The sequence below is a fragment of the Triticum aestivum genome, chromosome 7D, assembly GCF_018294505.1.
Source record: "Triticum aestivum cultivar Chinese Spring chromosome 7D, IWGSC CS RefSeq v2.1, whole genome shotgun sequence".
NCBI classification, from domain to species: Eukaryota; Viridiplantae; Streptophyta; class Magnoliopsida; order Poales; family Poaceae; genus Triticum; species Triticum aestivum.
In genome coordinates this window covers 535729106-535738220 of record NC_057814.1, presented here as the reverse complement: position 1 = coordinate 535738220, position 9115 = coordinate 535729106, and the positions used below count along the sequence as shown (strand labels likewise).

General features: G+C 44.5%; 1 protein-coding gene across 2 annotated transcripts in view; it reads right to left on the bottom strand.

Annotated features, from left to right (window-relative positions):
• Nucleotides 1-3660: 3660 nt before the first annotated feature.
• Nucleotides 3661-9115, bottom strand: part of LOC123163868 (GATA transcription factor 20) — an 8759-nt gene continuing 3304 nt past the window's right edge. The window contains exons 5-6 of one of the 2 annotated variants that reach the window (XM_044581270.1): nucleotides 7668-7801; nucleotides 3661-6283 (exon numbers count right to left, since the gene is read on the bottom strand). The gene's annotated coding sequence lies outside the window, so the exon portion shown is untranslated. The remainder of the gene's footprint in view (nucleotides 6284-7667; nucleotides 7802-9115) is intronic. The other variant, XM_044581269.1, reaches the window with a different exon arrangement.

Genomic DNA, 9115 nt, shown 5'->3' with positions numbered 1-9115 from the left:
GGAGCTTAGGCGAAGCCCTGCGTTGGTGGAATATCATCATCGTCACCACGCCGTCGTGCTGACGAAACTCTCCCTCAACACTCGGCTGGATCGGAGTTCGAGGGACATCATCGAGCTGAACGTGTGTAGAACTCGGAGGTGCCGTGCGTTCGGTACTTGATCGGTCGGATCGTGAAGACGTACGACTACATCAACCGCGTTGTGATAACGCTTCCGCTGTCGGTCTACGAGGGTACGTGGACAACACTCTCCCCTCTCGTTGCTATGCATCACCATGATCTTGCGTGTGCGTAGGAAATTTTTTGAAATTACTACGTTCCCCAACACGAATATAGTCGTCCAATATATCGATTTTTACGTCTCGACCATTTCGAGACTCCTCGTCATATCCCCGATCTCATCCGGGACTCCGAACTCCTTCGGTACATCAAAACTCAATAAAACTGTCATCGTAACGTTAAGCGTGCGGACCCTACGGGTTCGAGAACTATGTAGACATGACCGAGACACGTCTCCGGTCAATAACCAATAGCGGGACCTGGATGCCCATATTGGCTCCCACATATTCTACGAAGATCTTTATCGGTCAGACCGCATAACAACATACGTTGTTCCCTTTGTCACCGGTATGTTACTTGCCCGAGATTTGATCGTCGGTATCTCGATACCTAGTTCAATCTCGTTACCGGCAAGTCTCTTTACTCGTTTCGTAATACATCATTCCGCAACTAACTTATTAGTCACAATGCTTGCAAGGCTTATAGTGATGTGATTACCGAGTGGGCCCAGAGATACCTCTCCGACAATCGGAGTGACAAATCCTAATCTCGTAATACGCCAACCCAACAAGTACCTTTGGAGACACCTGTAGAGCACCTTTATAATCACCCATTTACGTTGTGACGTTTGGTAGCACACAAAGTGTTCCTCCGATAAACGGGAGTTGCATAATCTCATAGTCATAGGAACATATATAAGTCATGAAGAAAGCAATAGCAACATACTAAACGATCGGGTGCTAAGCTAACGGAATGGGTCAAGTCAATCACGTCATTCTTCTAATGAGGTGATCTCGTTAATCAAATGACAACTCATGTCTATGGCTAGGAAACATAACCATCTTTGATTAACGAGCTAGTCAAGTAGAGGCATACTAGTGACACTCTGTTTGTCTATGTATTCACATATGTATTATGTTTCTGGTTAATACAATTCTAGCATGAATAATAAACATTTATCATGATATAAGGAAATATATAATACTTTATTATTGCCTCTAGGGCGTATTTCCTTCAAGTAGTGCATGACGAACAGAGAGAAGTGCTTACCGCCATTGCCGCGGGCCAAGTGATGATCCGCTCGCCGGTGATGGAGTCCGGTGGTCTTCTTGCTCTCCTCCGATCCGCCACCGCCGGTGAGAGTTGGGAGAGTGGGGAGAGTGGGGAGAGGGAGCGGTGAGGGGCGGTGAGGGGCGGTGAGGGGCGGTGAGGCTAATAACTGCCGGCGCTTCGGGAAGCAACGCGGCTTCTCGAGCGTGGCCGCACGCATGCAGCCGCCGCCGCCCACGTGCACCGCTCGGGCTTGGCCCTGGAGAAATTGTCGATTCGAGCGTTTCCAGGAAGCCAGACTCAGAAGTGCTTTAAACATCATGCCATGCAGGCCCAACAATGTATGCAGCCAACCAAGCAGGCCGTTTTCTTCCCGCGCGGGTCTGGTTGGGCCTCATGTAGGCAACCAAACACGCCCCTAGCGAGTGTGTGCATGCGTGTTGTGTGCATGAATGGCGGGTCCGGCGCGTCCAGTTTCGGAGCGTGGCGTAAGGGCAACGACGTGGGAGCTCTATGTGCGCCGTGCATGTGAGTGTGGCTGGCCGATGCGCCCGTGCGTGCATTCTGTGTGTGTCTTCCATAGACTGATAGACCTTAGTGGCACTGTGCCAGGTGTGTACTGGGTGCTTGTGTGTGTATCTTGTGTGCACGGCACGCCGTCGCGTGCGTGCATGTGTTCTTATATAAAACAGTGTCACACTGGATCAAATCCCCTGTCCTACAAAATTTTAATCTCTTCTTTGTTCTTTACTCCATCACTGACAGGTGGAACCTGCGTGGGCAGGAGAGAGGATTTTTATCACACAACCTGTTTGACCAGCCAACTCAGATAAATACGAAGCTATACGGCGATCAGTGACCGTATAATCATCTTAAATTGCACATAATGACCGTATTGACCCAGTTTTTATATACCGTGACTAAAATGAGCTCACGGCGCAAATTCAAATATCGTGGATGAATTTTACTCATGCTCTAATCCTAAAGCCAAGTTGTGATACCCAGCGCACATTTTCCAAGGTTTTTAACCAAACTGAACCCACCTGCCAAGTTTACGTATCTATGGTGCAATTACCTCTATTCTGAGTGGTACTTAATGTTTGTGATCGCTTTCTTTCTACAGGTGAGAGCATTCAGTTTCTTTCCATTTCTGCACCCTCTTGGGCACACAAAGGGATGGTGCTTTGCTTGGTGGAAATGTGCGGCTTATTTCTTCAAGGAAATATGTTTGGTCGTAGTACTACAGATCAGTTCTTTTTTTCTTTTGCTGGTAACTAGTACAGATCAGTTCGTCAGTCTACTAACATATTGTCCTCTTTAATGTGCTTATTATAATATAGTCTGTACGTGTCAAATACCATTGGAGCATATCTGTTTTCTTTTGGAGCGTGGTCACCGTTGAAGAATGGTATGCAGCTAGTGGACCAGTGGGGATGCTCCAATGTGATCATTGAATCTGATTGTCTTGAAATTATTCGGCACGCAAAGGGGAAGTGGATATCATGAGCCCTTATTCTGCTACTCTGAATGATCGTTTTCATTTAGCTCAAAGTATTGGCACAAGCTTGCTAGGAATTCTATGATCCTAATTCTGTAATTTCTTGGGAGGGTGATCCTCCGCAGATTACCCTAGTCGAACTTGTTAGTGATGTAACAATTAGTATTTGATATGAATAAAGTGTGCCACAAGTTCAAAAACAAGATGACCTTTAAAGAATGCACCAGCATCATTTTATCCATGGTTAGCAAAAACTATCACAGTGGTGCAGACACTTAATATACAAGAGATCAACCTACGATTGTTCATGCGTAAGTTACAACTGATATGATAATCTAATACAAGGAGGGCACCTCTCATGTTTCTCTTATACTGCTACTTAGCTTCTCGGTACCAGGAACGACATGATTTCCATATTTCCGTAAGCAATGTTGTTGTGAACTCATGTGCAGCTGTAGAAGCCAAGTGATGCAGATAATACGAAGAGTCAAGCCTGGAAGATAATCTGGAACTTGCATTGTCCAAGTAAAGTAAACCAATTTATCTGAACATGCATGCCAGTGGATGTTCAGGGGCAGGTGTTGTGCTTGCATAGGTTTCCACACAAGTTTCATACACCATGAGTTCAAGACTAACCATATATTGATGAACAGCATAATACTATAGCATTCTATCTAATTTCATTGGTGTAATACATGTAAACAACTGTTATAGAAGAATAACAGGCAACTCCTTATGGAGCTACTACATGTTATATTTCCCCCGTGGTTGGTTTCTTTCTTTCATATATGCTTGAGAGAAAGAAGGCTGCTAGCTGAACAGGGCAACTCCATATAAGATACCGGGAGATACCGGGATTCTGTCTTTTTATTCAAAACAGGTGACCTTTTTATATACAAGTTTCATCTCGTTAATGAGTAATGAAACAAAAAGAAGCCATCCATACACGGTAAACGATTTTGGCTAACTGCTTGCTCAAGAAAGAAAATCAAATATGACCCTAACTCCCACAGCAAGAGGACAAATCAAACTGATGTATCATAACATGTTCACAACATACATAGAGATTTCGTGTCCTCAGCTTACAAGTAGACACTGGTAAGGATCATCACCGCCATGTCTCCAGAGAACCTGCTCATCAATTTTGAGAAGGTTTTCATCGTCTAGCAACTTCCAGGTCTGTATCGAGTCGACTCCCATCTATGATCTCTGCCCTTCGAATTTGGAATACATTTTCCCGAGCACTCATCGGCAAATGAGGCCTTCAATAGGCACATGATATAAATTTCCCAAGCTCTCCTCGCCCAATGAGGTCTTCCATAGGCACATGGTAACCAAAGCCACCACCAGAACAGAACCATATCCCACTAAGGGCCTCTTGGTTCGCAGGATTCAAAAAGCTTAGGAACAGGAAACAAAAAAATAGGATACGAAAGCATGCGCAAAATAAAGAATCACAAAACACATTAATTTTGTAGAGTTGGGTGTTTGATTCATAGGAATAAGAAAAAACTAGGAACCCAGGAAATCATTAAGATGATCATGACCAAGATAACTTTACATCTCCCATGGAGACGAGGGTGCCAAGGACACCCGAATTTACTAATGAGCAAGCCACTCCCTCCTGATACTCACCCTTAAAATCTGTGTACCACAGTTCTCAGGCTTCTGGATTTGGGATGAGGCTTAAGAAACCAAAAAGGTAAGAACTAGCAATAACAATATCATATGGAAAGAAGCATCTCTCCATGTATGCTAGGTATCAGATAATGCCTTCAGTCCATATCAATCCTGCTTGCACAACTAACAAAGTAAACAAAACTGAATATCCCAGGAAAGAGACAAGCTAGACTAAAAAAAGCTAACTATATACTATGATGATGTGTAGACGCCAACTGCACTAAGTATTTGCAAGAATCGTGTTTCTTTTGTGGCACCTACTATGACATACTAGATCAATTATTTCAAGCATAGCAATGATTCTCAACGGCTCAACGCATAGCTGCCAAATCCCACAGAAAGCATCTAAAATGTTGCTGGAAAATTCAAATACATATAAACCAATAGCAGCAAAGTACATTGGCCTCTATTAACTTACTCAGCACTCAGCAGCAGACAGAGGTGGGATAAGTACATTTTTCGTCCTCGGAAGTCTTTCGAAAGTTGAGAAATCGTCCCTCAACTCCAAAACCACCCAAAGTCAGTCCCTCAACTATTTAAACCAGATACTTTTCGTCCCTCAATCATTTAAACCGGATACTTTTTGTTCGTCATAACACTTGAGGTGGTTTTATTTTGACGTGGACCCTGTGTTTTGACTGAAACGGGCCACATACACTGGTTTTGACTGCCACATCAATTAAGTGTTTGTGCATGAGTATGTGTGTGCGCGTGTGTACAAGTGAGAACAAGAGAAAAGGAAAGTGTTTGCACTGAATATAGCTTATCAAAATCTGAATATAACTGAAAATAGTTTGGACATTTCAGAGCATTGTACTGAATTTAGCTGAACATAGTCTGAACACAATTTAATTGAAAATAGTCTGAACACATTCTCGACCCAATTTAGTTTAACATAGTCTGACAAAGTACTAAATGGGAAAGGGAAATAGTACTGAATATAGCTTAGAATCAATGACAAACATGAATTCTCACATGGTCTGACATAAGAACAGACAACAGCAAACAAGCACTAGTCTGGTAGTTTTGCTGGCACTTTCTTTGCTCTTTTATTTCCACCAACTTGGGAACTTGCCGGGACGGAGGTAACATTGACAGTAAAGGATGAACTGGATTTCACAGCGCAGCCGCCACCGTGCTCAACCAGCAACCGCGGGCCTCAATCACCGCCGCCCATGAGGGAATCGCCGCCGCAGCCGCTGCCTAAATCGCCACCGCCGCCCAGAACTGGTCGTGCTCAAGGTCGCCGCCGCCATGCCCTAGCAGCCACCACCACAGCCACCGTGCTCAGCCAGCAACCACCGCGCCTCAATCACTGGCAGGCCACGCCGCCGTAGCCATGCCTCACAGCCCGCCGCCACCGCTCTATTTAGGGTTCGTGAATGGGAAAAGGGATCGAGAGAATGCGAAAGCGAGAGAGAGAGCCAGCGGGTGCCCTTAGTCACTTGATTGACCTGGAGGTCAAAACCAGCCCACGTGGCATGTTTTAGTCAAAACAGGGTCCACGTCACAGTAAAACCACCTTAAACGTTAATAGGGACAAAAAGTATCCGGTTTAAATAGTTGAGGGACTGAATTTTGGTGGTTTTGAAGTTGAGGGACGATTTCTTCACTTTCAGAAGAGTTCGAGGCCAAAAAATATACTTACCCAACGGAGGTCGACCCTCCACTGATCCCTTATTTGAGTTGCCAAGTTCTGATTTTGCTTCATAAGGTCTTGGTCTTGAAGATGTAAATTGGTCTCTATTGCGCTGCATCCTATAAATACAGGGAAAATCTGAAAAGCGTTAATTGTATTTGTGCATAATGCGTGCAGAGGTAATCTAGACAAACAAGCAAAATACAATCTTGTCTAAAAAAGGTTTTTAGCATCAGAATAGTAGGTAGTAATCGTTTTCTTTTGTCAGCAGTACCATATCATAAAATCACGATACTATTATATTTTTCATGAACTATAATTTGGCTTATAGAAAGGGAGCCTTGGCGCAGTGGTAAAGCTGTTGCCTTGTGACCAGGTCACAGGTTCAAGTCCTGGAAGCAGCCTCTTGCAGAAATGCAGGGAAAAGCCGCGTGCAAAAGACCCAAAGTGGTCGGACCCTTACCCAGACCCTGCGCAAGCGGGAGCTACATGCACCGGGCTGCCCTTTTTTATAATTTGGCTTATACATCACATAAAAGGGTGCGGCCCAATTGTAGAGACCAATACCATTGCCCTGTGTAGGTCCAACTGTGTGGCCGCCACAACTGCCGCTGCCATAGCAGCAGCAGCCACCACGGCATCGGCATCCATCTGGACGACCTCCACCTTGCCACCCCCATGCCCATGTTGCCCATCCCCCTCGCCCTCCTCCACCTCCTGCTCATGCTCCTCCCTGTACGCGTTCATCGCCTCCACCTCCGCCTCCGCCGCCATGACCGCAAGGTGGTTAATCACGGCGTGCGCCTCCGGGTCCTCCGCCGGCTGCAGGGGGTGCTCGGGGCCCCGGCGAGGCTGGTACAGCTTGCCGTTGTATTGTGCCATGGCAAAGGGTCAGATCGGACGATGGGGATGGAGATAGCCTGGAGGGGGTAGTAACCCTAGGATTTCGATCTGCTTTTAGTTTGGATGGTGGAAATGGAAACAGCAAAGGAGCAAGTGGTCCTTGCATTAATACCACAGTGATGGCACCTGAAAGAATTCTAAGACAGCCATCACCACAATTTACAAATAAAATCCCATATGCTTAAGAAGCCAAAAAGGTAAGATCTAACAATACCGATACCATATGGAAAGAAGCATCTGTCCATGTATGCTAGGTATCAGATAATACCTTCCAGTCCATACACACAACTAACAAAGCAAACAAAATTGAATATCCCAGGAAAAATGAGCTAGACAAAAAAAGGTACTCCCTCCGTTCCAAAATACTTGACGTGGTTTTAGTACCACGACAAGTACTTTGGAAGAGGGAGTACTATACACTATGATGTGTAGAAGCCAGCTGCACTAAGTATTTGCTAGAAATTGTGTTCCTTTTTTCACACCCACAATGGCATACTGGAGCAATTAATTTCAAGCATAGCTGCCAAATCCCACACAAAACCTCTTTTGAAACATCTAGAAATATTGCTGGAAACTTTAAATACATATAAACAAATAACAACGTAATACATTCCATTACCTTACTCGGCAGCAGACAGACATCGAGCCTCCACTAATCCCCTATTTGCGGAGCAATCTGGAGTTACCAACTCAGATGCTGATTTATCAGGTTTTGGCCTTGAAGATGTAAACTGGCATCTACTGCGCTGCATCCTATGAATAAAGAGTAAAATATGATAAATATTAATAGTGTTTGTGCATAATCAGTCAGAAGCAACTTAGTCAAGAAGCACCAACAAGCAAATATAATCTTATCTAAAACAAAGGTTATTACAAGGCAGTGATCGATTTTTTGTTCAGCAGTACCACATTGTAGTATCATTATACTATTAGATTTTTCATAAACTATAATTTTGTTTATATATTATTTAAAATATCTGAAATATATCTTCTAACACAATTTAGGAAAATATAATACTATGGTAGAATTATATTATCACTAACACTGTGCTAGGAATTAATTCCAAATAGATAAACAAATAGAATTTCTAACCTGATGCACCGCAACAAATTGTTTTAACAGAACGCAATGTAAACGACTGTTTTACAGAATGCAACATCCAAATTAATTCATAGATATTCCTTTCTGGGGAAATATTGATTCTTCTCATTCAAGAGATGGAGAAAGTGTCGTACAATGAATGCAGCCCAACCAAAAAATAGCTGCTAGGCAAGCACTTAAGCGTTCCTAGACGCTAGGCAGAAGCAGAGCTACTGTCTTTAAGAGTGCCCAGGCGTGCGCTTAGGCAATATAGGCTCTACGTAGAGGCAGAACTAGGAATTTACACCCAACGCATTTTTGAAACTTGCATGAATGTGATTTTGCTAAGAACTGAAGCCCAATGCCTCAAGGGGTCAACTAATTACACAAGAGCAATAGATGACGAACTATCTAGAACTAGACGTACTTATGAGGTTTCATGTGGTCTCGAGGGTATATCTCTTGCTTAACCCACCCTTGCGAAGCATGGCCGACCCTAAGATTTTGTTCGGATAGAAAATGGTACCACACATAGGCCATGTGCACCGAGCGATTCTAATCATGGTAACGCATTTCTGACAATGAATACAATGGAATTGGTGTACATGATACGCTACAAATCATTTGGCTCTAGTAAGAATGCAGTGATCCTGGACATTGTTTTAAAAGCTTCCCTAAGGCGTCGCCCACGCTATGGTGTCAGGTCGCCCTCAGATGGCAAGGCATCGACCTCGCTTTTGACTGCTTCGTGAAGCATGCGCCTTAGACAAAAGGGCGTCTGAATCGTCCGCCTGGGCAGGCAGGGCGGCACCTTGGGCCAGATCGGACGCCATGGGCTGCTCTCAGGCCGGAAAGAGCGGCCCACGCGGGAAACTTTCGCATGAAAGACTGGCTCATGCGCGAACAGATACAAGGCGGAGAGGGGGGAGAGAGAGGATCGAACAAATCGTCCAATCCACGCGAGAGGGATTCCTTCTCTGCTCTCT